Source organism: Pteropus vampyrus, unplaced genomic scaffold (genome assembly GCF_000151845.1).
Source record: "Pteropus vampyrus isolate Shadow unplaced genomic scaffold, Pvam_2.0 Scaffold200, whole genome shotgun sequence".
Lineage (NCBI taxonomy): Eukaryota > Metazoa > Chordata > Mammalia > Chiroptera > Pteropodidae > Pteropus > Pteropus vampyrus.
Window position 1 is genome coordinate 1,170,743 of NW_011888981.1, and position 5,512 is coordinate 1,176,254.

The 5,512-nt window shown below is 33.8% G+C and overlaps 1 pseudogene; it reads left to right on the forward strand.

Moving 5' to 3' along the window:
• The first annotated feature begins 5,084 nt into the window (after positions 1 to 5,084).
• Positions 5,085 to 5,203, forward strand: LOC111746758 (annotated as a pseudogene).
• The last annotated feature ends 309 nt before the right edge of the window (positions 5,204 to 5,512 follow it).

Below are 5,512 nucleotides of genomic sequence, written 5' to 3' on the forward strand. Positions count from 1 at the left end.
TCTTCTGCCATTTGGGGGTTTTGTTCCTTCTCAATACACTGATACCATTTCCTTTTTTTTTTCTTTTTAAGAAGAAGAAAAAAAAGAGAAAAGAAAAAGAAAGCACCATTGCCTTTTCACCCTTTATCCTCCTTTCAGCCACATCATCCCTCTTCATGTTTCTTTTGCCGTGATATAATAACCGGAAAGCTTTCTGATACATGAAAAAATGCAAATCCAGAGCAACTAGAAATTTGTTACTATTTTGGAAAAATAAAAACAAAGCCTTTTGAAATGTATCAATACATTGGCTTATAAATGGGGTTTTATTAAGTTAAGAAGACCCAGCTTTCCCCTCATAAGTTGTTCAGACTACTGAGATTTCAGATCTGGAAATGTAATCTAGTAGTATCACTGTCAGCTAGACCCATGGCAATTCACTTAATCCACTTGACTTCATTCTGATTTGTATGGATCTGGCCAATTAACCATATTTCATTCTTTGAATATCTGTCTGATTGATCTGATTTAGTTTGGCTGTAGGCAACCAAAAATGACATGCCTGGCTTTCTGTCTGAAAAGTTTACTAATACTTATTACCCTGGATTCAATTATTAGAGTTTAGCTGTAGCTTCAGCCCAGAATTAAAGATTAACCATCTTCTCATGGAGCACTAATATTATTCTAGTTTTGCCATCTTGTTAACAGTAGACATACAGTCCTTTTCAAAGGATATGTGTTGACTCTCATGTCCCCGTGTGTGAACTTCATCCTCTTTAAAAATATTTCAGACAGTCTAGCTAACTTGTGGTATTGATCCAGTTCTAATTTAACAAATTCTTTTTTTCACTTAAAAAATGTGTTTCATCAATTTTAAACATAACAATTTTATACTTATTAAATTAAAGTAACTAGGTTTTTCTTCTGGCATTGAAAATATTTTAAGTATGTGACATAATTTCTTGAACCACTTTCTAGACTTTAAGTCAATCGATTCTTTCGAAGAGGAGAAAAAAAGAAAGAAAGAAGGAATATAAAAAAACCTCTTGCTACTAATGGATAAAGCTGATTTCCTTTTTTTGATAAATGGAAATTCATTATCAGTGTAGCAAACATAATGTTGTTGTTTACATGAATCCAGTGTTAATTAATCAAGCTAAACTTTGTAAACTGTAATTGAAGTAGCAAAAATGTTGAAACACTCCGGAATTGCATTTCACATGGATGAGCTAAATAATCATTGTGGGGGGAAAAATGGCAATTTCCTGTGAACGTTAATCATTTGGTCCATGTGATTTATTCTTCTAGTAATTGAATATAATGATTACAATAGATTTGAGAATACACTACATTTAAGAAAAGAAAAAAAATGTTTAAAACTAAGTACATTGATCAGATACTCTTTGTAACATAAATTAATAACAACACTGATCTGCCACAGTGAAAGCAATAAAACCATTTTAACGAAGTCAAGGTGATATTGCTCCACATAGCATAGAAAACCAAACAGGTTGCTTCCTAATGAGCCTTCTATTCTCCTTCTCAGGATCTACAGATTTTTTCTACACTTGACTTAACATGAGTTACCAAAAGCAGATCCTGAGATGAAGACTCGTGCAAGTCATTTATTACGGAGGGCTTTCAGAGGAAACCAGAGGTGGGAAGAGTAGGTTAGGAAAAGGGAGAAGACAAGCGACAGTAAGATCTTAGGTAGAAGTCCCACAGAATATTCAGTATCATGTCTGAACCAAGTGGCTCTAATGACTGAAGGACAGTCCTGCAATAAGGATCACAAGGACTGGCTGTTAAAAGCCCATGGGTTGGGCTGCAGTGTTAGGTACAGAAATGAAAGTGGCGGGTACTGTCTTCTATAGCACTTCTTCTATGGCTTGGATGATTTGGATGACTCTTAACATACATACCAAGCTATAAGATCCTTTAAGTCAGGATTCTATGCGTAACTTACCTTTGCAACTTCTCAGGTAACTTGCAAACAGTATGATCTTATTAAGTATACACTGCATTGCAAAAATGTGATAATTAATTCTACTCAACCCTGCTCACAACCTTTTCTGGAATCCTATGTGTATTTTGAGTGAAATGTTACTTTTTAGTTTTTACTCATTTTTAATTCACTTGTTATATACTGCTTTGGAATAATTTTCAAGTATTTGTATAAATTTAATCTTGTTTGATTTCTGAAAGTTAAAAGATTACAGATTCCAACACAGAATTTTATTGCTGTGAAGAACTGTATTATGAAAGCTATTCAGCATCCAGCAACATATTCATGCAGAAATCTAAGACGAACAAAACACCAAAGAGCACTCCAGTAATTAACAACTCTAATCCCACTCTTGAATCCCTGTCTTGGGCACAACACTAGATTTCTCAGAAAGACCTGGTTGACTCTGGAAATTGCAGAACAACCTGAAGTAAAAAGATACCCCTGCTGATTGTGCACTTTGCTCCAGTAGCAGAGTGGATACTGGAGAGTATTTTCATCATTACCCCAACTAAACTTTAAGTTATCTGAGGACTCTTCTCTCATTTCTTTATAATTTTTCATGTTAATGCTCTATTATTGGGTATCTGTCTCTTATAATTGTGTCAATATCAACAAATTCATAAAAGTTCATGGTCAACAAAGTAATTCATTTCTGCTTCACCGCATACTTCTATTAGCCTTGCTGGATATAAAGTTGTGCGTATAACATAGGAAAGCTGGAATTTCTACTTACTCTTGTAAAAGTTTGGAAGCATTTTTCCAAACATCTAAAATTTTAATTTATTACACAGATACACACACACATACACATGCACTTTATGTAATGTGTGTGTAAATCTCTCACAAAAATTATTAAAAAAAAATGTTGATTGGGAGAAGCTACTTGAATGCTTCTCCCACATCATACTTCCTGATTCCAGAAGTAATTATTATTTTGTTTTTATTTATCATTTATATACTTTTGAAATATTGAGCTTACCTAATTTTATTGGTTTATCTCTAAGCAACACATAGTTGTGCTTTTATTGTTTTTGAATTTTCAATATGGTATCATACTGAAGATAGTCTTCTAGGATTGCTGTTATTTATATATTTAATTATGCATTTATTTGTTTATTATATTTAAGAATGCACCTAAAATTAAAGCATAGTTTTGCTTGTGGGGTATTTCTTTTACTTTCATTGCGGTGCACTGTGCTGACGAGCAACTATTTCATAATTTATTTCCAGTAGGTAGGCATTAGGCATGTTTCCATTTTTTTACGCTAATGAACATTGTTGAACACATTTCCTGGCACAAATAGGAAAGCTATTCCCTAAGTTATATAATTTAACATCAAATATATTGAGAACCTTTCCATGTTTTTATTCATATTTTTGTTTGCTATTTTATTTAATGACTATGCCTATACTTTTCTTTTTTTTTTCTATTAGGTAACTTTTTTCCTCCTAGATTTTTGGGAGTTTTTAAAAATATATTCTTGAATCTAATCTTTTATTATATTTTCTCACAGTATTTGGCACTCTCTTAACTGTTTTAATTACAAAAGACTAATTCTTATTTTTAAGGTAGCAAAATTATTAACTTTTTTCTACATTAAGCATTTAAAAAATCTAACATAAAATTATTTTTATTCCAGAAGTCATTAGGATATTTTCCTTGAAATTTTTTAGTATTTTGCCTCTCATGGGTATTTAATTTACCTGAAATAATTTTTATACACGTTAGAAGTTGGAATATGTATTTTGTTATATGAAGAACTATTTTTTCCCAATATCGCTTAGTTCTTAATTTCCTCAATCATATATAAATTTTTCATGCATACTGAGGACTTTCTGGGCTCATATTCTGTTACATTGGTCAGTATATTCCCACACAAATGTGATATTTTCTTTACCAAAACTTTAAAAGAAGTCCTTGTATATGTAGGGCAAATCTCCCTATCTTCTTTTTCAAACATGGCCTTTTGGAGATTAGCACACCTCCAGATATATTATAAAATCATTTCTACAAATACTTCAAAATCCTGTTGTGATTTTGATTGGTGGAATTAGAATGCAATTAGGAGAAATGGATAATTTTTTTGTGTTGAATCTTTATTGATAAGCATGCTATAACTTTCCATTTTTGTTGCTATTTACAATGATATCTTTTTGAAGGCAGATTGTATTTTCCAAAAATTAATACTTGATTTTCTTTGACACTCCCTCCACAATGATTAGGATTTACCTTACTTGTCTTTACCACAGAGAGGACTGCCTTAAGCCATAAAGTTTGGCAAAATGACACTAGATAACATCTGAGGTTTTCATAAAAAATGCAATTCCTCTTTGCTTTGTGTTCTTCGGATACTCGCTCTTGGAGCCCAGCCAACACGTCATCAGGAAGTCCAAGCAATCCACAGAAAGGGCCATGTGTAGAGAAAATCAAACTTCCAGGGCACAGCTTAGAGTAAGCATCCAGCACCAACAGGTCATCTTCAAAGTGGATCCTCCTTCTCCCAGTGAAGTTGCCCCAACAGATGTCATGTGAAAAAAAATACAAGCTCTCTTCAGGAAACTCTGCCAGAATTGTGGATTTATAAACAAATAAAAATGATTGTTACTGGTTTAATCCACTAGATATTAGAGTTTGTTATGCAGCCTAAATATCTAATAATTTGTTTACATCTTCTCACTGTGGTTGATAGTGTATGGAAATGCAAATAATTTTTCATTATAAATGATATATCTGTCACTCTTTTGGAAAGTTCTATACAGACTTCTTCAAATAATAAGTTATTTTTGTTCTTTCTAATCAAATAAAACATTCATAAAAAGCAGTGAAAATCTCATCTTTATCTTCCTTTTTCCAGATTTGAAGAGGATGCTTCTAAAATTTTAACTTTAAAATTAGTAATAGGAACAACAATTTAGTAATAAGAGGGTGACATCAGCAATATGGTGAAATGGTAATCTCCAGACCCTCCTTCTTTCTGTGGAGACACCAGCTCAACAACAATACATGGACTAATTCCCTTTGTGAGAAATTCAGAAACCAATTGAGAAACCGTTGCACCCAAAGCAAGTGCTAAACCAGCCACATTGAAACTGGTAGGCCTACGGCCATGCCACCCTGAATGCGCCCAATCTCGTCTGATCTTGGAAGCTAAGCAGGGTCGGGCCTGGTTAGTACTTGGATGGGAGACCACCTAGGAATACCAGGTGCAGAATGAGCAGAGAAAACTCCAAACTCCTGACTACTCCTTGGGAAGAGAAAGAGTTAGAGCTCGTGTCCAACAGTCTGACTTTTCAGAAGGCTGCCTAAAGATTGCTTTCTGTCTCACCCGTATTGGATCTCTGAAGGAACTGTGTATGCTAGATGCCTGGGTTACAATTGAGAACAAAAAATATCTGGGTGGCTTGCTGCTCCCCCAGAAGACACATGGTACAGAAGAGAGAGTCACTACAGCTGGGTGGCCTCTCCCTTAGGGTAGAAAGAGAAGAGTAAAATATATAACAACCATTTTAGCTCTTTGGGGTGGG